The sequence below is a fragment of the Somniosus microcephalus genome, chromosome 12 (assembly GCF_052327205.1).
Source record: "Somniosus microcephalus isolate GS21.2 chromosome 12, FLI_Smic_1.0, whole genome shotgun sequence".
NCBI lineage: Eukaryota > Metazoa > Chordata > Chondrichthyes > Squaliformes > Somniosidae > Somniosus > Somniosus microcephalus.
Window position 1 is genome coordinate 209,878,856 of NC_140998.1, and position 23,150 is coordinate 209,902,005.

At 54.5% G+C, this 23,150-nt stretch overlaps 1 protein-coding gene across 4 annotated transcripts in view; it reads left to right on the plus strand.

The window, feature by feature from the left end:
- The window catches only part of apoc2 (apolipoprotein C-II), a 66,340-nt gene that overhangs the window by 22,351 nt on the left and 20,839 nt on the right, over positions 1-23,150 (plus strand). Inside the window, exon 1 of one of the 4 annotated variants that reach the window (XM_086003986.1) lies at positions 5,302-5,360. The exons of the other annotated variants lie outside the window; for them this stretch is intronic. The gene's annotated coding sequence lies outside the window, so the exon portion shown is untranslated. Of the gene's footprint in view, positions 1-5,301; positions 5,361-23,150 lie in introns of those variants that run through there. 4 annotated transcript variants of the gene reach the window in all.

Sequence of the window (23,150 nt, forward strand, 5' to 3'; positions counted from 1 at the left end):
CATCAGCAACAAGAGGAGGCCATTCAGCCCCTCGAGCCATTCTATCAGATCATGGCTGACCTGTACCTCAACTCCAGTTACCCTCCTGTGCTCCATAACCCTCGATCCCCTTACCCAATAAGAATCTGCCTTGAGAGCTTCAATTGACCCCAGCATCCACAGCCATTTGGAGAGCTGAGAGTGCCTAAAAACCGACCTCTTTGACCACGCTTTTGGTCAGCTGTCCTAATATCTCCTTGTTGTGCTCGGTTTCATATTATTATCTGAACTCTCCTATCGAAGCCCCTCCAGTACCCTAACTCGCCCATCGAAGTCCATCCCTCCAATAGCCTAACTCTCCCATCGAACCCATCCCTCCAGTACCCTAACTCTCCCATCGAAGCCCATCCCTCCAGTACCCTAACTCTCTCATCGAAGCCCATCCCTCCAGGACCCTAACTCTCCCATCGAAGCCCATCCCTCCAGTACCCTAACTCTCCCATCGAAGCCCATCCCTCCAGTACCCTAACTCTCCCATCGAAGCCCATCCCTCCAGTACCCTAACTCTCCCATCGAAGCCCATCCCTCCAGTACCCTAACTCTCCCATCGAAGCCCATCCCTCCAGTACCCTAACTCTCCCATCGAAGCCCATCCCTCCAGTACCCTAACTCTCCCATCGAAACCCATCCCTCCAGTACCCTAACTCTCTCATCGAAGCCCATTCCTCCAGTACCCTAACTCTCCCATCGAAGCCCATCCCTCCAGTACCCTAACTCTCCCATCGAAGCCCATCCCTCCAGTACCCTAACTCTCCCATCGAAGCCCATCCCTCCAATACCCTAACTCTCCCATCGAAGCCCATCCCTCCAATACCCTAACTCTCCCATCAAAGCCCATCCCTCCAGTACCCTAACTCTCCTATCAAAGCCCATCCCTCCAGCACCCTAACTCTCCCATCGAAGCCCATTCCTCCAGTACCCTAACTCTCCTATCAAAGCCCATTCCTCCAGTACCCTAAATCTCCCATCGAAGCCCATTCCTCCAGTACCCTAACTCTCCCATCGAAGCCCATCCCTCCAGTACCCTAACTCTCCCATCGAAGCCCATCCCTCCAGTACCCTAACTCTCCCATCAAAGCCCATTCCTCCAGTACCCGAACTCTCCGATCAAAGCCCATCGATTCTGCCACGGTGTTTGCGTTTCTACCTGGCAGATTATTCCAAACAATTCTCACTCTCTAAGTGGAGATGTTCTTCCTGATCCACCGGAAATGACTGTACCTTTGCCCAATTTAACCGGCTCTGCTCCCTCTCCTGGTTCAGTTTGAGTACACTGGCTGACGTTCTCAGTAACATTTCAAAGAGTTGGACTTTAAGAACATAAGACCATAAGAAATAAGAGCAGGAGTCGGCCCTCTGGCCCCTCGAGCCTGCTCCGCCATTCAATGAGATCATGGCTGATCTTCGACCTCATCTCCACTTTCCTGCACTATCCCCATATCCCTTGACTCCCTTATTGTTCAAAAATTTATCGACCTCCATCTTGAATATACTCAACGACTGAGCCTCCACAGCCCAAAGATTCACCGCCCTCTGAGTGAAGAAATTCCTCCTCATCTCAGTCCTAAATGGCCGACCCCTTATTCTGAGACTGTGACCCCTGGTTCTAGACTCCCCAGCCCAGGGGGAAACATCCCCCCTGCATCAACCCTATCAATCCCCTCGAATAATTTTATATGTTTCATTGAGATCACCTCTCATTCTTCTAAACTCTATGGAATATAGGCCTAGTCTACTCAATCTCTCCTCATAGCACAATCCCCCCCCATCCCAGGAACCAGTCTGGTGAACCTTCGTTGCACTCCCTCTAAGGCAAATATATCCTTCCTTAGGTATGGAGACCAAAACTGTGCACAATACTCCAGGTAATAACTAGTTTCATATAAAGGATTGAACTTCAGAAGTGAGATTCGAACCCCTGCATTCAGGGGAGACTGCGCACTGAACTGAATGGGAAGAAGGTGGGTAGGTGGGGTTGGGGATATGGGGAGAAGGTGGGTAGGTGGGGTTGAGGGACATGGGGAGAAGGTGGGTAGGTGGGGTTGGGGATATGGGAGAAGGTGGGTAGGTGGGGTTGAGGGATATGTGGAGAAGGTGGGTAGGTGGAGTTGGGGATATGGGAGAAGGTGGGTAGGTTGGTAGGAGGGATTTGGGGAGAAGGTGGGTAGGTGGGGTAGAGGGATATGGGGAGAAGGTGGGTAGGTGGGTAGGAGGGATATGGGGAGAAGGTGGGTAGGTGGGGTTGGGGATATGGGGAGAAGGTGGGTAGGTGGGGTTGGGGATATGGGCGAAGGTGGGTAGGTGGGGTTGGGGATATGGGGAGAAGGTGGGTAGGTGGGGATGGGGATATGGGCGAAGGTGGGTAGGTGGGGTTGGGGAATATGGGGAGAAGGTGGGTAGGTGGGGTTGGGGATATGGGAGAAGGTGGGTAGGTTGGTAGGAGGGATTTGGGGAGAAGGTGGGTAGGTGGGGTTGAGGGATATGGGGAGAAGGTGGGTAGGTGGGGTTGAGGGATATGGGGAGAAGGTGGGTCGGTGGTGTTGAGGGATATGGGGAGAATGTGGGGTTGGGGGATATGGGGAGAAGGTGGGGTTGGGGGATATGGGGAGAAGGTGGAGTTGAGGGATATGGGGAGAACGTGGATAGTTGGTGTTGGAGGATATGGGGAGAAGGTGGGGTTGGGGGATATGGGGAGAAGGTGGGGTTGGGGGATATGGGGAGAAGGTGGGGTTTGGGGTTATGGAGAGATGGTGGGGTTGGGGGATATGGGGAGAAGGTGGGGTTGGGGGATATGGGGAGAAGGTGGGGTTGGGGGATTTGGGGAGAAGGTGGGGTTGAGGGATATGGGGAGAAGGTGGGGTTGGGGGATATGGGGAGAAGGTGGACAGTTGGTGTTGGAGGATATGGGGAGACGGTGGGGTTGGGGGATATGGGGAGAAGGTGGGGTTGGGGGATATGGGGAGAAGGTGGGGTTGGGGGATATGGGGAGAAGGTGGGGTTGGGGGATATGGGGAGAAGGTGGGGTTGGGGGATATGGGGAGAAGGTGGGGTTGGGGGATATGGGGAGAAGGTGGGGTTGGGGATATGGGGAGTTGGTGGGGTTGGGGATATGGGGAGAAGGTGGGGTTGGGGGATATGGGGAGAAGGTGGGGTTGGGGGATATGGGGAGAAGGTGGGGTTGGGGGATATGGGGAGAAGGTGCGGTTGGGCTATGGGGAGAAGGTGGGGTTGGGGGATATGGGGAGAAGGTGGGGTTGGGGTATATGGGGAGAAGGTGGGGTTGGGGGATAATGGAGAGATGGTGCACACAATACTCCAGGTATGGTCTCACCAAAGTTATATATAATTACAGCAAGACTTCCGCACTCTTGTACCGTGATCAGACTGTGCCAATTCACAGGGGTCGACCTCCCCAGGACGTCCCAATACCCCTCAATCGGCCCCCGTAACACTGGCAGACTGCAGGTTTACACCGATATCTGGAAAAGTCCTGGGGAAATCCACCGAACAAGAAACTGATCAGACGGTCGATCGGGGCCATCTATTGGCCGATAACTGTATTGTCTGAATATATCTTCCATTTCACATCATGAATTAAGATATTGTGCAGCCGAGGTCACAAAATAGGACAGGATCATTAGGAACATCAGCAACAAGAGGAGGCCATTCAGCCCCTCGAGCCATTCTATCAGATCATGGCTGATCTGTACCTCAACTCCAGTTACCCGCCTGTGCTCCATAACCCTCGAACCCCTTACCCAATAAGAATCTGCCTTGAGAGCTTCAATTGACCCCAGCATCCACAGCCATTTGGAGAGCTGAGAGTGCCTTAAAACCGACCTCTTTGACCACGCTTTTGGTCAGCTGTCCTAATATCTCCTTGTGGGGCTCGGTTTCATATTGTTATCTGAACTCTCCTATCGAAGCCCCTCCAGTACCCTAACTCGCCCATCGAAGTCCATCCCTCCAATACCCTAACTCTCCCATCGAAGCCCATCACTCCAATACCATAACTCTCCCATCGAAGCCCATCCCTCCAGTACCCTAACTCTCCCATCGAAGCCCATCCCTCCAGTACCCTAACTCTCCCATCGAAGCCCATCCCTCCAGTACCCTAACTCTCCCATCGAAACCCATCCCTCCAGTACCCTAACTCTCTCATCGAAGCCCATTCCTCCAGTACCCTAACTCTCCCATCGAAGCCCATCCCTCCAGTACCCTAACTCTCCCATCGAAGCCCATCCCTCCAGTACCCTAACTCTCCCATCGAAGCCCATCCCTCCAATACCCTAACTCTCCCATCGAAGCCCATCCCTCCAATACCCTAACTCTCCCATCAAAGCCCATCCCTCCAGTACCCTAACTCTCCTATCAAAGCCCATCCCTCCAGCACCCTAACTCTCCCATCGAAGCCCATTCCTCCAGTACCCTAACTCTCCTATCAAAGCCCATTCCTCCAGTACCCTAAATCTCCCATCGAAGCCCATTCCTCCAGTACCCTAACTCTCCCATCGAAGCCCATCCCTCCAGTACCCTAACTCTCCCATCGAAGCCCATCCCTCCAGTACCCTAACTCTCCCATCAAAGCCCATTCCTCCAGTACCCGAACTCTCCGATCAAAGCCCATCGATTCTGCCACGGTGTTTGCGTTTCTACCTGGCAGATTATTCCAAACAATTCTCACTCTCTAAGTGGAGATGTTCTTCCTGATCCACCGGAAATGACTGTACCTTTGCCCAATTTAACCGGCTCTGCTCCCTCTCCTGGTTCAGTTTGAGTACACTGGCTGACGTTCTCAGTAACATTTCAAAGAGTTGGACTTTAAGAACATAAGACCATAAGAAATAGGAGCAGGAGTCGGCCCTCTGGCCCCTCGAGCCTGCTCCGCCATTCAATGAGATCATGGCTGATCTTCGACCTCATCTCCACTTTCCTGCACTATCCCCATATCCCTTGACTCCCTTATTGTTCAAAAATTTATCGACCTCCATCTTGAATATACTCAACGACTGAGCCTCCACAGCCCAAAGATTCACCGCCCTCTGAGTGAAGAAATTCCTCCTCATCTCAGTCCTAAATGGCCGACCCCTTATTCTGAGACTGTGACCCCTGGTTCTAGACTCCCCAGCCCAGGGGGAAACATCCCCCCTGCATCAACCCTATCAATCCCCTCGAATAATTTTATATGTTTCATTGAGATCACCTCTCATTCTTCTAAACTCTATGGAATATAGGCCTAGTCTACTCAATCTCTCCTCATAGCACAATCCCCCCCCATCCCAGGAACCAGTCTGGTGAACCTTCGTTGCACTCCCTCTAAGGCAAATATATCCTTCCTTAGGTATGGAGACCAAAACTGTGCACAATACTCCAGGTAATAACTAGTTTCATATAAAGGATTGAACTTCAGAAGTGAGATTCGAACCCCTGCATTCAGGGGAGACTGCGCACTGAACTGAATGGGAAGAAGGTGGGTAGGTGGGGTTGAGGGACATGGGGAGAAGGTGGGTAGGTGGGGTTGGGGATATGGGAGAAGGTGGGTAGGTGGGGTTGGGGATATGGGCGAAGGTGGGTAGGTGGGGTTGGGGAATATGGGGAGAAGGTGGGTAGGTGGAGTTGGGGATATGGGAGAAGGTGGGTAGGTTGGTAGGAGGGATTTGGGGAGAAGGTGGGTAGGTGGGGTTGAGGGATATGGGGAGAAGGTGGGTAGGTGGGTAGGAGGGATATGGGGAGAAGGTGGGTAGGTGGGGTTGGCGATATGGGGAGAAGGTGGGTAGGTGGGGTTGGGGATATGGGCGAAGGTGGGTAGGTGGGGTTGGGGAATATGGGGAGAAGGTGGGTAGGTGGGGTTGGGGATATGGGGAGAAGGTGGGTAGGTGGGGATGGGGATATGGGGAGAAGGTGGGTAGGTGGGGTTGGGGAATATGGGGAGAAGGTGGGTAGGTGGGGTTGGGGATATGGGAGAAGGTGGGTAGGTTGGTAGGAGGGATTTGGGGAGAAGGTGGGTAGGTGGGGTTGAGGGATATGGGGAGAAGGTGGGTAGGTGGGGTTGAGGGATATGGGGAGAAGGTGGGTCGGTGGTGTTGAGGGATATGGGGAGAATGTGGGGTTGGGGGATATGGGGAGAAGGTGGGGTTGGGGGATATGGGGAGAAGGTGGAGTTGAGGGATATGGGGAGAACGTGGATAGTTGGTGTTGGAGGATATGGGGAGAAGGTGGGGTTGGGGGATATGGGGAGAAGGTGGGGTTGGGGGATATGGGGAGAAGGTGGGGTTTGGGGTTATGGAGAGATGGTGGGGTTGGGGGATATGGGGAGAAGGTGGGGTTGGGGGATATGGGGAGAAGGTGGGGTTGGGGGATTTGGGGAGAAGGTGGGGTTGAGGGATATGGGGAGAAGGTGGGGTTGGGGGATATGGGGAGAAGGTGGACAGTTGGTGTTGGAGGATATGGGGAGACGGTGGGGTTGGGGGATATGGGGAGAAGGTGGGGTTGGGGGATATGGGGAGAAGGTGGGGTTGGGGGATATGGGGAGAAGGTGGGGTTGGGGGATATGGGGAGAAGGTGGGGTTGGGGGATATGGGGAGAAGGTGGGGTTGGGGGATATGGGGAGAAGGTGGGGTTGGGGATATGGGGAGTTGGTGGGGTTGGGGATATGGGGAGAAGGTGGGGTTGGGGGATATGGGGAGAAGGTGGGGTTGGGGGATATGGGGAGAAGGTGGGGTTGGGGGATATGGGGAGAAGGTGCGGTTGGGCTATGGGGAGAAGGTGGGGTTGGGGGATATGGGGAGAAGGTGGGGTTGGGGTATATGGGGAGAAGGTGGGGTTGGGGGATAATGGAGAGATGGTGCACACAATACTCCAGGTATGGTCTCACCAAAGTTATATATAATTACAGCAAGACTTCCGCACTCTTGTACCGTGATCAGACTGTGCCAATTCACAGGGGTCGACCTCCCCAGGACGTCCCAATACCCCTCAATCGGCCCCCGTAACACTGGCAGACTGCAGGTTTACACCGATATCTGGAAAAGTCCTGGGGAAATCCACCGAACAAGAAACTGATCAGACGGTCGATCGGGGCCATCTATTGGCCGATAACTGTATTGTCTGAATATATCTTCCATTTCACATCATGAATTAAGATATTGTGCAGCCGAGGTCACAAAATAGGACAGGATCATTAGGAACATCAGCAACAAGAGGAGGCCATTCAGCCCCTCGAGCCATTCTATCAGATCATGGCTGATCTGTACCTCAACTCCAGTTACCCGCCTGTGCTCCATAACCCTCGAACCCCTTACCCAATAAGAATCTGCCTTGAGAGCTTCAATTGACCCCAGCATCCACAGCCATTTGGAGAGCTGAGAGTGCCTTAAAACCGACCTCTTTGACCACGCTTTTGGTCAGCTGTCCTAATATCTCCTTGTGGGGCTCGGTTTCATATTGTTATCTGAACTCTCCTATCGAAGCCCCTCCAGTACCCTAACTCGCCCATCGAAGTCCATCCCTCCAATACCCTAACTCTCCCATCGAAGCCCATCACTCCAATACCATAACTCTCCCATCGAAGCCCATCCCTCCAGTACCCTAACTCTCCCATCAAAGCCCATCCCTCCAGTACCCTAACTCTCCCATCGAAGCCCATCCCACCAGTACCCTAACTCTCCCATCGAAGCCCATCTCTCCAGTACCCAGCTCTGCCATCGAAGCCCATCCCTCCATTACCCTAACACTCCCATCGAAGCCCATCCCTCCAGTACCCTAACTCTCCCATCGAAGCCCATCCCACCAGTACCCTAACTCTCCCATCGAAGCCCATCCCTCCAGTACCCTAACTCTCCCATCGAAGCCCATCCCACCAGTACCCTAACTCTCCCATCGAAGCCCATCTCTCCAGTACCCAGCTCTGCCATCGAAGCCCATCCCTCCATTACCCTAACTCTCCCATCGAAGCCCATCCCTCCAGTACCCTAACTCTCCCATCGAAGCCCATCCCTCCAGTACCCTAACTCTCCCATCGAAGCCCATCACTCCAGTACACCAACTCTCCCATCGAAGCCCATCCCTCCAGTACCATAACTCTCCCATCGAACCCCATCCCTCCAGTACCCTAACTCTCCCATCGAAGCCCATCCCTCCAGGACCCTAACTCTCCCATCAAACCCATCCCTCCAGTACCCTAACACTCCCATCGATCCCCATCCCTCCAGGACCCTAACTCTCCCATCGAAGCGCCTCCAATACCCTAACTATCCCATCGAAGCCCATGCCTCCAGTACCCTAACACTCCCATCGAACCCCATCCCTCCAGTACCCTAACTCTCTCATCGAAGCCCATCCCTCCAGTTCCCTGACTCTCCCATCGAAACCCATCCTTCCAGTACCCTAACTCCCCCATCGAAGCCGATCCCTCTAGTCCCCTAACTCTCCCATCGAAGCCCATCCCTCCAGTACCGTAACTCTTGCATCGAAGCCCATCCCTCCAGTACCTTAACACTCGCATCGAACCCCATCCCTCCAGTACCCTAACTCTCCCATCGAAACCCATCCTTCCAGTACCCTAACTCTCTCATTGAACCCCATCCCTCCAGCACCCTAACTCTCTCATCGAAGCCCATCCCTCCAGTAACCTAACTCTCTCATCGAAGCCCATCCCTCCGGTACCCTAACTCACCCATCGAAGCCCATTCCTCCAGTACCCTAACTCTTACATCGAAGCCCATCACTCCAGTACCCTAACTCTCCCATCGAAACACCTCCCTCTAATACCCTAACTCTCTCATCGTAGCCCATCCCTCCAGTACCCTAACTCTTCCATCGAAGCCCATCCCTCCAGTACCCTAATTCTCCCATCGAAGCCCATCACTCCAGTACCCTAACTCTCCCATCGACGCCCATCCCTCCAGTACCCTGACACTCCCATCGAAGCCCATCCCTCCAGCACCCTAACGCTCCGATCGAAGCACATCACTCCAGGACCCTAACTCTCCCATCGAAGCCCATCCTTCCAGTACCCTAACTCTCCCATCGAAGCCCATCCCTCCAATACCCTAACTCTCCCATTGACGCCCATCCCTCTAGTCCCCTAACACTCCCACCGAAGTCCATCACTCCAGTACCCTAACTCTCCCATCGAAGCCCATCTCTCCAGTACCATAACTCTCCCATCGATCCCCATCCCTCCAGTACCCTAACTCTCCCATCGAAGCCCATCTCTCCAGTACCCTAACTCTCCCATCGAAGCCCATCCCTCCAGTACCCTAACTCTCCCATCGAAGCCCATCTATCCAGTACCCTAACTCTCCCATCGAACCCCATCTCTCCAGTACCCATACTCTCCCATCGAAGCCCATCTCTCCAGTTCCCTAACTCTCCCATCGAAGCCCATCGCTCCAGTACCCTAACTCTCCCATCGAAGCCCATCCCTCCAGTTCCCTAACTCTCCCATCGAAGCCCAACCCTCCAGTTCCCTAACTCTGCCATCGAAGCCCATCCCTCCAGTACCCTAACTCTCCCATCGAAACCCGTCCCTCCAGTACCCTAACTCTCCCATCGAAGCCCATCCCTCCAGTTCCCAAACTCTCCCATCGAAGCCCATCCCTCCAGTACCCTAACTCTCCCATCGAAGCCGATCCCTCCAGTTCCCTAACCCTCCCATCGAAGCCCATCCCTCCAATAACCTAACTCTCACATCGAAGCCCATCCCTCCAGTACCCTAACACTCCCATCGAACCCCATCCCTCCAGTACCCTAACTCTCTCATCGAAGCCCATCCCTCCAGTTCCCTAACTCTCCCATCGAAACCCATCCTTCCAGTACCCTAACTCTCCCATGGAAGCCCATCACTCCAATACCCTAACTCTCCCATCGAAGCCCATCCCACCAGTACCCTAACTCTCACATCAAAGCCCATCCCCCCAGTACGCTAACACTCCCATCGAAGCCCCTCCCTCCAGCACCATAATGCTCCCATTGAAGCCAATCACTCCAGTACCCTAACTCTCCCATCGAAGCACATCCCTCCAATACCCTAACTCTCATATCATAGCCCATCCCTCCAGTACCCTAACTCTTCCATCGAAGCCCATCCCTCCAGTACCCTAATTCTCCCATCGAAGCCCATCCCTCCAGTACCCTAACACTCCCATTGAAGCCCATCCCTCTAGTACCCTAACACTCCCACCGAAGCCCATCCCTCCAGTACCCTAAATCTCCCATCGAAGCCCATCCCTCTTGTACCCTAACTCTCCCATCGAAGCCCATCCCACTAGCAGCCTAACTCTCCCATCGAAGCCCATCCCTCCAGTACTCTAACTCTCCCATCGAAGCCCATCCCTCCAGCACCCTAACTCTCCCATCGAAGCTCATCCCTCCAATACATTAACTCTCCCATCGAAGCCCATCCCTCCAGTGCCCTAACTGTCCCATTGAAGCCCAGCCCTCCAGTACCCTAACTCTCCCATCGAAGCCCATCCCTGCAGTACCATAACTCTTCCATCGAGGCCCATCCCTCTAGTCCCCTAACTCTTCCATCGAAGCCCATCCCTCCAGTTCCCTAACTCTCCCATCGAAGCCCAACCCTCCAGTTCCCTAACTCTGCCATCGAAGCCCATCCCTCCAGTACCCTAACTCTCCCATCGAAACCCGTCCCTCCAGTACCCTAACTCTCCCATCGAAGCCCATCCCTCCAGTTCCCAAACTCTCCCATCGAAGCCCATCCCTCCAGTACCCTAACTCTCCCATCGAAGCCGATCCCTCCAGTTCCCTAACCCTCCCATCGAAGCCCATCCCTCCAGTACCCTAACTCTCCCATCAAAGCCCATCCCTCCAGTACCCTAACACTCCCACCGATCCCCATCCCTCCAGTACCATAACTCTCCCATCGAAGCACCTCCAATAACCTAACTCTCACATCGAAGCCCATCCCTCCAGTACCCTAACACTCCCATCGAACCCCATCCCTCCAGTACCCTAACTCTCTCATCGAAGCCCATCCCTCCAGTTCCCTAACTCTCCCATCGAAACCCATCCTTCCAGTATCCTAACTCACCCATCGAAGCCCATCCCTCCAGTACCCTAACTCTTACATAGAAGCCCATCGCTCCAGTAGCCTGACGCTCCCATCGAAGCCCCTCCCTCCAGCACCCTAATGCTCCCATTGAAGCCAATCACTCCAGTACCCTAACTCTCCCATCGAAGCACATCCCTCCAATACCCTAACTCTCATATCATAGCCCATCCCTCCAGTACCCTAACTCTTCCATCGAAGCCCATCCCTCCAGTACCCTAATTCTCCCATCGAAGCCCATCCCTCCAGTACCCTAACACTCCCATTGAAGCCGATCCCTCTAGTACCCTAACACTCCCACCGAAGCCCATCCCTCCAGTACCCTAAATCTCCCATCAAAGCCCATCCCTCTTGTACCCTAACTCTCCCATCGAAGCCCATCCCACTAGCAGCCTAACTCTCCCATCGAAGCCCATCCCTCCAGTACTCTAACTCTCCCATCGAAGCCCATCCCTCCAGCACCCTAACTCTCCCATCGAAGCCCATCCCTCCAATACATTAACTCTCCCATCGAAGCCCATCCCTCCAGTGCCCTAACTGTCCCATTGAAGCCCAGCCCTCCAGTACCCTAACTCTCCCATCGAAGCCCATCCCTGCAGTACCATAACTCTTCCATCGAGGCCCATCCCTCTAGTCCCCTAACTCACTCATTGCTGCCGATCCCCCCAGTAGCCTAACTCTCTCATCGAAGCCCATCCCTCCAGGACCGTAACACTCCTTTCGAAGCCAATCCCTCCAGTACACTAAATCTCCCATCGAAGCCCACCCCTCTAGTACCCTAACTCTCCCATCAAAGCCCATCCCTCCAGCACCCTAACTCTCCCATCGAAGCCCATCCCTCCAGTACCCTAACTCTCCCATCGAAAATCATTCCTCCAGTACACTCACTCTCCCATCGAAGCCCATCCCTCCAGTACACTAAATCTCCCATCGAAGCCCATCGCTCCAGTACCCTAACTCTCCCATCGATCCCCATCCCTCCAGTACCCTAACTGTCCCATCGAAGCCCCTCCAATAACTTAACTCTCACATCGAAGCCCATCCCTCCAGTACCCTAACACTCCCATCGAACCCCATCCCTCCAGTACCCTAACTCTCTCATCGAAGCCCATCCCTCCAGTTCCCTAACTCTCCCATCGAAACCCATCCTTCCAGTACCTTAACTCTCCCATCGAAGCCGATCCCTCTAGTCCCCTAAATCTCCCATCGAAGCCCAGCCATCCAGTGCCCTAACTCTCTCATCGAAGCCCATCACTCCAAAACCCTAACACTCCCATCGAAGCCCATCCCTCCAGTACCCTAAATCTCCCATCGAATCACATCCCTCTAATACCCTAACTCTCCCATCGTAGCCCATCCCTGCAGTACCCTAACTCTTCCATCGAAGCCCATCCCTCCAGTACCCTAATTCTCCCATCGAAGCCCATCACTCCAGTACCCTAACTCTCCCATCAACGCCCATCCCTCCAGTACCCTGACACTCCCATCGAAGCCCATCCCTCCAGCACCCTAACGCTCCGATCGAAGCCCATCACTCCAGGTCCCTAACTCTCCCATCGAAGCCCATCCTTCCAGTACCCTAACTCTCCCATCGAAGCCCATCCCTCCAATACCCTAACTCTCCCATTGAAGCCCATCTCTCCAGTACCATAACTCTCGCATCGATCCCCATCCCTCCAGTACCCTAACTCTCCCATCGAAGCCCATCTCTCCAGTACCCTAACACTCCCATCGAAGCCCATCCCTCCAGCACCATAACTCTCCCATCGAAGCCCATCTCTCCAGTACCCTAACTCTCCCATCGAACCCCATCTCTCCAGTACCCATACTCTCCCATCGAAGCCCATCTCTCCAGTTCCCTAACTCTCCCATCGAAGCCCATCGCTCCAGTACCCTAACTCTCCCATCGAAGCCCATCCCTCCAGTTCCCTAACTCTCCCATCGAAGCCCAACCCTCCAGTTCCCTAACTCTGCCATCGAAGCCCATTCCTCCAGGACCCTAACTCTCCCATCGAAACCCGTCCCTCCAGTACCCTAACTCTCCCATCGAAGCCCATCCCTCCAGTTCCCAAACTCTCCCATCGAAGCCCATCCCTCCAGTACTCTAACTCTCCCATCGAAGCCGATCCCTCCAGTTCCCTAACCCTCCCATCGAAGCCCATCCCTCCAGTACCCTAACTCTCCCATCAAAGCCCATCCCTCCAGTACCCTAACACTCCCATCGATCCCCATCCCTCCAGTACCCTAACTCTCCCATCGAAGCACCTCCAATAACCTAACTCTCACATCGATGCCCATCCCTCCAGTACCCTAACACTCCCATCGAACCCCATCCCTCCAGCACCCTAACTCTCTCATCGAAGCCCATCCCTCCAGTTCCCTAACTCTCCCATCGAAACCCATCCTTCCAGTACCCTAACTCTCCCATGGAAGCCCATCACTCCAATACCCTGACTCTCCCATCGAAGCCCATCCCACCAGTACCCTAACTCTCACATCAAAGCCCATCCCCCCAGTACCCTAACTCTCCCATCGAAGCACATCCCTCCAATACCCTAACTCTCATATCATAGCCCATCCCTCCAGTCCCCTAACTCTTCCATCGAAGCCCATCCCTCCAGTACCCTAATTCTCCCATCGAAGCCCATCCATCCAGTACCCTAACACTCCCATTGAAGCCCATCCCTCTAGTACCCTAACACTCCCACCGAAGCCCATCCCTCCAGTACCCTAACACTCCCATTGAAGCCCATCCCTCCAGTACACTCACTCTCCCATCGAAGCCCATCCCTCCAGTACACTAAATCTCCCATCGAAGCCCATCGCTCCAGTACCCTAACTTTCCCATCGATCCCCATCCCTCCAGTACCCTAACTGTCCCATCGAAGCCCCTCCAATAACTTAACTCTCACATCGAAGCCCATCCCTCCAGTACCCTAACACTCCCATCGAACCCCATCCCTCCAGTACCCTAACTCTCTCATCGAAGCCCATCCCTCCAGTTCCCTAACTCTCCCATCGAAACCCATCCTTCCAGTACTTTAACTCTCCCATCGAAGCCGATCCCTCTAGTCCCCTAAATCTCCCATCGAAGCCCAGCCATCCAGTGCCCTAACTCTCTCATCGAAGCCCATCACTCCAATACCCTAACTCTCCAATCGAAGCCCATCCCTCCAGTACCCTAAATCTCCCATCGAAGCCCATCCCCCCAGTACGCTAACACTCCCATCGAACCCCATCCCTCCAGTACCCTAACTCTCCCATCGAAACACATCCTTCCAGTACCCTAACTCTCTCATTGAATCCCATCCCTCCAGCACCCTAACTCACTCATTGAAGCCCATCCCTCCAGTATCCTAACTCACCCATCGAAGCCCATCCCTCCAGTATCCTAACTCTTACATAGAAGCCCATCCCTCCAGTACCCTAACTCTCCCATCGAAGCCCATCACGCCAGTACCTTAACTCTCCCATCGAAGCCCATCACTCCAGTATCCTAACCCCCCTTCGAAGCCCATCCAGCCAGTACACTAACTCTTCCATCCAAGCCCATCCCTCCAGTACCCTAATTCTCCCATCGAAGCCCATCACTCCAGTACTCTAACTCTCCCATCGAAGCCCATCCCTCCAATACCCTAACTCTCCCATCGAATCCCATCCCTCCAGTACCCTAACTCTCCCATCGAAGCCCATCCCTCTAGCACCCTAACTCTCCCATCGAAGCCCATCCCTCCAGTACCCTAACTCTCCCATCGAAGCCCATCCCTCTAGCACCCTAACTCTCCCATCGAAGCCCATCCCACCAGTACTCTAACTCTCCCATCGAAGCCCATCCCTCCAGCACCCTAACTCTCCCATCGAAGCCCATCCTTCCAATACCCTAACTCTCCCATCGAAGTCCATCCCTCCAGTACCCTAACTGTCCCATTGAAGCCCAGCCCTCCAGTACCCTAACTCTCCCATCGAAGCCCATCCCTGCAGTACCCTAAATCTTCCATCGCAGCCCATCCCTCTAGTCCCCTAACTCACCCATTGCTGCCGATCCCTCCAGTACTCGAACTCTCTCATCGAAGCCCATCCCTCCAGTACCCTAACTCTCCCATCGAAGCCCATCCCTCCAGTACCCGAACTCTCCCATCGAAGCCCAACCCTCTAGTACCGTGACTCTCCAATCGAAGCTCATCCCTCCATCACCCTAACTCTCCCATAGAAGCCCATCCCTGCAGTACCTTAACTCTACCATGGAAACCCATTCCTCCAGTACCCTAACTCTCCCATCGAAGCCCATCCCTCCAGTACCCTAACTGTCCCATCGAAGCCCATCCCTCCAGTACCCTAACTCTCCCATCGAAGCCCATCACTCCAGTACCCTAACTCTCCCATCGAAGCCCATCCCTCCAGTACCCTAACTCTCCCATCGAAGCCCATCCCTCCAGTACCCTAACTCTCCCATCGAAGCCCATCCCTCCAGTACCCTAACTCTCCCATCGAAGCCCATCCCTCCAGTACCCTAACTCTCCCATCAAAGCCCATCACTCCAGTATCCTCACTCTCTCATTGAAGCCCATTCCTCCAGTACCCTAACTCTCTCATCGAAGTGCATCCCTCCAGTATCCTAACACACCCATCGAAGCCCATCCCTCCAGTATCCTAACTCTCCCCTCGAAGCCCATCGCTCCAGTACCCTAACTCTCCCATCGAAGCCCATCCCTCCAGTACCCTAACTCTCCCATCGAAGCCCATCCCTCCAGTACCCTTACTCTCCCATCGAAACTCATCCCTCCAGTACCCTAACTCTCCCATCGAAGCCCATCCCTCCAGTACCCTAACTCTCCCTTCGAAACCCATCCCTCCAGTACCCTAACTCTCCCATCGAAGCCCATCCCTCCAGTACCCTAACTCTCCCATCGAAGCCCATCCCTCCAGTACCCTAACTCTCCCATCGAAGCCCATCACTCCAGTACCCTAACTCTCTCATCGAAGCCCATTCCTCTAGTACCCTAACACTCCCATCGAAGCCCTAATTCCACTACCCTAACACTCCCATCGAAGCCCATGCCTCCAGTACCCTAACTCTCCCATCGAAGCCCATCCCTCCAGTACCCTAACTCTCCCATCAAAGCCCATCACTCCAGCACCCTAACTCTCCCATCGAAGCCCATCCCTCCAGTACGCCAACTCACCCATCGATGCCCATCCCTCCAGTACCCTAACTCACCCATCGAAGCCCATCCCTCCAGTACCCGAACTCTTACATAGAAGCCCATCGCTCCATTAGCCTGACACTCCCATCGAAGCCCCTCCCTCCAGCACCCTAATGCTCCCATTGAAGCCCATCACTCCAGTACCCTAACACTCCCATCGAAGCACATCCCTCCAATACCCTAACTCTCATATCGTAGCCCATCCCTCCAGTAACCTAACTCTTCCATCGAAGCCCATCCCTCCAGTACCCTAATTCTCGCATCGAAGCCCATCCCTCCAGTACCCTAACACTCCCATTGAAGCCCATCCCTCTAGTACCCTAACACTCCCACCGAAGCCCATCCCTCCAGTACCCTAACTCTCCCATCGAAGCCCATCCCTCTAGTACCCTAACACTCCCATCGAAGCCCATCCATCCAGTACCCTAACTCACCCATCGAAGCCCATCCCTCCAGCACCCTAACTCTCCCATCGAAGCCCATCCCTCCAATAAACTAACTCTCCCATCGGAGCCCATCCCTCCAGTGCCCTAACTGTCCCATTGAAGCCCAGCCCTCCAGTACCCTAACTCTCCCATTGAAGCCCATTCCTCCAGTACCCTAACTCTCCCATCGAAGCCCATCCCTGCAGTACCATAACTCTTCCATCGAAGCACATCCCTCTAGTCCCCTAACTCACTCATTGCTGCCGATCCACCCAGTACCCTAACTCTCTCAGCGAAGCCCATTCCTCCAGTACCCTAACACTCCTATCGAATCCCATCCCTCCAGTACCCTAACTCACCCATCGAAGCCCACACCTCTAGTACCCGAACTCTCCCATCAAAGCCCATCCCTCCAGCACCCTAACTCTCCCATCGAAGCCAATCCCTCCAGTACCCTAACTCTCCCATCGAAGCTCATTCCTCCAGTACACTCACTCTCCCATCGAAGCCCATCCCTCCAGTACACTAAATCTCCCATCGAAGCCCATCGCTCCAGTGCCCTAACTCTCCCATCGAAGCCCATCCCTCCAGTACCCTAACACTCCCATCTAAGCCCATCCCTCCAGTACCCTAAATCTCCATCGAAGCCCATCGCTCCAGTAGCCTAACTCTCCTATCGAAGCCCATCGTCCAGTACCTTAACACTCCCATCAAAGCCCATCCCTCCATTATCCTAACTCTCCAATCGAAGCCCATCCCTCCAGTACCCTAACTCTCCCATCGAAGCCCATCCCTCCAGTGCCCTAACTCTACCATCAAGCCCATCCCTCCAGTATCCTAGCTATCTCTTTGAAGCCCATCCCTCCAGTACCCTAGCTCTTCCATCGAAGCCCATCCCTCCAGTACCCTAACTCTCCCATCGAAGCCCATCCCTCTAGCACCCTAGCTCTCTCATCGAAGCACATCTCTCCAGCACCCTAAATCTCCCGTCGAAGCCCATCCCTCCAGTACCCTAACTCTCCCATCGAAGCCCATCTCTCCTGTACCATAACTCTCCCATCGAAGCCGATCGCTCCAGTACCCATCTCTCCCATTGAAGCCCATCTCTCCAGCAACCTAAATCTCCCGTCGAAGCCCATCCCTCCAGTACCCTAACTCTCCCATCGAACCCCATCTCTCCAGTACCCTAACTCTCCCATCGAACCGCATCCCTCCAGTACCCTAACTCTCCCATCGAAGCCCATCCCTCCAGTACCTAACTCTCCCATCGAAGCCCATCCCTCCAGTACCCTAACTCTCCCAGCGAAGCCCATCCCTCCAGTACCCTAACTCTCCCATTGAAGCCCATCCCTCCAGCTCACTAACAATCCCATCGAAGCCCATCCCTCCAGTACCCTAACACTCGCATCGAAGCCCATCCCTCGAGTACCCTAACTCTCCCATCGAAGCCCATCCCTCCAGCACCCTTACTCTCCCATCGAAGCCCATCTCTCCAGTACACGAACTCTCCCATCGAAGCCCATCCCTCCAGCACCCTCACTCTCCCATCGAAGCCCATCCCTCCAGTACCCTTACTCTCCCATCGAAGCCCATCCCGCCAGTACCCTAACTCTCCCATCGAAGCCCATCTCTCCAATACCCTAACTCTCCCATCGAAGCCCATCCCTCCAGTACCCTAACTCTCCCATCGAAACCCATCCCTCCAGTACCCTAACTCTCCCATCGAAGCCCATCACTCCAGTACCCTAACTCTCCCATCGAAGCCCATCCCTCCAGTACCCTAACTCTCCCATCGAAGCCCATCCCTCCAGTACCCTAACTCTCCCATCGAAGCCCATCCCTCCAATACCCTAACTCTCCCATCGAAGCCCATCCCTCCAGTACCCTAACTCTCCCATCAAAGCCCAACCCTCCAGTATCCTCACACTCTCATTGAAGCCCATTCCTCCAGTACCCTAACTCTCTCATCGAAGCCCATCCCTCCAGTATCCTAACACACCCATCGAAGCCCATCCCTCCAGTATCCTAACTCTCCCCTCGAAGTCCATCGCTCCAGTACCCTAACTCTCCCATCGAAACCCATCCCTCAAGTACCCTAACTCTCCCATCGAAGCCCATCCCTCCAGTACCCTAACTCTCCCATCGAAGCCCATCCCTCCAGTACCCTAACTCTCCCATCGAAGCCCATCACTCCAGTACACTAACTCTCTCATCGAAGCCCATTCCTCTAGTACCCTAACACTCCCATCGAAGCCCTAATTCCAATATCCTAACTCTCCCATCGAAGCCCATCCCTTCAGTACCCTAACTCTCCCATCGAAGCCATTCCCTCCAGTATCCTAACTCTCCCATCAAAGCCCATCACTCCAGCACACTAACTCTCCCATCGAAGCCAATTCCTCCAGTACGCTAACTCACCCATCGATGCCCATCCCTCCAGTACCCTAACACACCCATCGAAGCCCATCCCTCCAGTACCCTAACTCTTACATAGAAGCCCATCGCTCCAGTAGCCTGACACTCCCATCGAAGCCCCTCCCTACAGCACCCTAATGCTCCCATGAAGCCCATCACTCCAGTGCCCTAACTCTCCCATCGAAGCACATCCCTCCAATACCCTAACTCTCATATCGTAGCCCATCCCTCCAGTACTCTAACTCTTCCATCGAAACCCATCCCTCCAGTACCCTAATTCTCCCATCGAAGCCCATCCCTCTAGTACCCTAACACTCCCATCGAATCCCATCCATCCAGTACCCTAACTCACCCATCGAAGCCCATCCCTCCAGTACTCTGACTCTCCCATCGAAGCCCATCCATCCAGTACACTAAATCTCCCATCGAAGCCCATCGCTCCAGTACCGTAACTCACCCATCGAAGCCCATCCCTCCAGTACCCTAACACTCCCATCTAAGCCCATCCCTCCAGTACCCTAAATCTCCATCGAAGCCCATCGCTCCAGTAACCTAACTCTCCTATCGAAACCCATCGTCCAGTACCCTAACACTCCCATCAAACCCATCCCTCCATGATCCTAACTCTCCAATCGAAGCCCATCCCTCCAGTTCCCTAACTCTCCCATCGAAGCCCATCCCTCCAGTGCCCTAACTCTCCCATCAAGCCCATCCCTCCAGTATCCTAGCTATCCCATTGAAGCCCATCCCTCCAGTACCCTCGCTCTTCCATCGAAGCCCATTCCTTCAGGACCCTAACTCTCCCATCGAAGCCCATCCCTCCAGCACCCTAGCTCTCTCATCGAAGCCCATCTCTCCAGCACCCTAAATCTCCCGTCGAAGCCCATCCCTCCCCTACCCTAACTCTCCCATCGAAGCCCTTCTCTCCTGTACCCTAACTCTCCCATCGAAGCCCATCGCTCCAGTACCCGAACTCTCCCATCGAAGCCCATCTCTCCAGCAACCTAAATCTCCCGTCGAAGCCCAACCCTCCAGTACCCTAACTCTCCCATCGAAGCCCATCTCTCCAGTACCCTAACTCTCCCATCGAAGCCCATACCTCCAGTACCCTAACTCTCCCATCGAAGCCCATCCCTCCAGTACCCTAACTCTCCCATCGAAGCCCATCCCTCCAGTACCCTAACTCTCCCAGCGAAGCCCATCCCTCCAGTACCCTAACTCTCCCATTGAAGCCCATCCCTCCAGCACACTAACTCTCCCATCGAAGCCCATCCCCCAGTACCCTAACACTCGCATCGAAGCCCATCCCTCCAGTACCCTAACTCTCCCATCGAAGCCCATCCCTCCAGTACCCTAACTCTCCCATCGAAGCCCATCTCTCCAGTACACTAACTCTCCCATCGATGCCCATCCCTCCAGTACCCTAACTCTCCCATCGAAGTCAATCGCTCCAGTACCCTAACTCTCCCATCGAAGCCCATCCCGCCAGTACCCTAACTCTCCCATCGAAGCCCATCCCTCCAGTACCCTAACTCTCCCATCGAAGCCCATCTCTCCAGTACCCTAACTCTCCCATCGAAGCCCATCCCTCCAGTACCCTAACTCTCCCATCGAAACCCATCCCTCCAGTACCCTAACTCTCCCATGGAAGCCCATCACTCCAGTACCCTAACTCTCCCATCGAAGCCCATCCCTCCTGTACCCTAACTCTCCCATCGAAGCCCATCCCTCCAGTACCCTAACGCTCCCATCAAAGCCCATCCCTCCAGTACCCTAACTCTCCCATCGAAGCCCATCCCTCCAGTACCCTTACTCTCACATCGAAACTCATCCCTCCAGTACCCTAACTCTCCCATCGAAGCCCATCCCTCCAGTACCCTAACTCTCCCTTCGAAACCCATCCCTCCAGTACCCTAACACTCCCATCGAAGCCCATCCCTCCAGTACCCTGACTCTCCCATCGAAGCCCATCCCTCCAGTACCCTAACTCGCCCATCGAAGCCCATCACACCAGTACACTAACTCTCTCATCGAAGCCCATTCCTCTAGTACCCTAACACTCCCATCGAAGCCCTAATTCCAACACCCTAACTCTCCCATCGAAGCCCATCCCTCCAGTACGCTAACTCTCCCATCGAAGCCCATCCCTCCAGTACCCTAACTCTCCCATCGAAACTCATTCCTCCAGTACACTCACTCTCCCATCGAAGCCCATCCCTCCAGTACACTAAATCTCCCATCGAAGCCCATCGCTCCAGTACCGTAACTCACCCATCGAAGCCCATCCCTCCAGTACCCTAACACTCCCACCAAAGCCCATCCATCCAGTACCCTAAATCTCCATCGAAGCCCATCGCTCCAGTAACCTAACTCTCCTATCGAAGCCCATCGTCCAGTACCCTAAGACTCCCATCAAACCCATCCCTCCATTATCCTAACTCTCCAATCGAAGCCCATCCCTCCAGGACCCTAACTCTCCCATCGAAGCCCATCCCTCCAGTGCCCTAACTCTCCCATCAAGCCCATCCCTCCAGTATCCTAGCTATCCCATTGAAGCCCATCCCTCCAGTAGCCTCGCTCTTCCATCGAAGCCCATCCCTCCAGGACCCTAACTCTCCCATCGAAGCCCATCCCTCCAGCACCCTAGCTCTCTCATTGAAGCCCATCTCTCCAGCACCCTAAATCTCCCATCGAAGCCCATCCCTCCCCTACCCTAACTCTCCCATCGAAGCCCATCTCTCCTGTACCCTAACTCTCCCATTGAAGCCCATCGCTCCAGTACCCTAACTCTCCCATCGAAGCCCATCTCTCCAGCAACCTAAATCTCCGAGCGAAGCCCATCCCTCCAGTACCCTAACTCTCCCATCAAAGCCCATCTCTCCAGTACCCTAACTCTCCCATCGAAGCCCATCCCTCCAGTACCCTAACTCTCCCATCGAAGCCCATCCCTCCAGTACCCTAACTCTCCCATCGAAGCCCATCCCTCCAGTACCCTAACTCTCCGAGCGAAGCCCATCCCTCCAGTACCCTAACTCTCCCATTGAAGCTCATCCCTCCAGCACACTAACTCTCCCATCGAAGCCCATCCCCCAGTACCCTAACACTCGCATCGAAGCCCATCCCTCCAGTACCCTAACTCTCCCATCGAAGCCCATCCCTCCAGTTCCCTAACTCTCCCATCGAAGCCCATCCCTCCAGTACCCTAACTCTCCCATCGAAGCCCATCCCTCCAGTACCCTAACTCTCCCATCGAAGCCAATCCCTCCAGTACCCTAACTCTCCCATCGAAGCCCATCCCGCCAGTACCCGAACTCTCCCATCGAAGCCCATCCCTCCAGTACCCTAACTCTCCCATCGAAGCCCATCTCTCCAGTACCCTAACTCTCCCATCGAAGCCCATCCCTCCAGTACCCTAACTCTCCCATCGAAACCCATCCCTCCAGTACCCTAACTCTCCCATCGAAGCCCATCACTCCAGTACCCTAACTCTCCCATCGAAGCCCATCCCTCCAGTACCCTAACTCTCCCATCGAAGCCCATCCCTCCTGTACCCTAACTCTCCCATCGAAGCCCATCACTCCAGTACCCTAACTCTCCCATCGAAGCCCATCCCTCCAGTACCCTAAATCTCCCATCGAAGCCCTTCCCTCCAGTACCCTAACTCTCCCATCGAAGCCCATCCCTCCAGTACCCTAACTCTCCCATCGAAGCCCATCCCTCCAGCACCCTAACTCTCCCATCGAAGCCCATCCCTCCTGTACCCTAACTCTCCCATCGAAGCCCATCCCTCCAGCACCCTAACTCTCCCATCGAAGCCCATCCCTCCAATACCCTAACTCTCCCATCGAAGCCCATCCCTCCAGTACCCTAACGGTCCCATTGAAGCCCAGCCCTCCCGAACCCTAACTCTCCCATGGAAGCCCATTTCTCCAGTACCCTAACTCTCCCATCGAAGCCCATCCCTGCAGTACCCTAAATCTTCCATTGCAGCCCATCCCT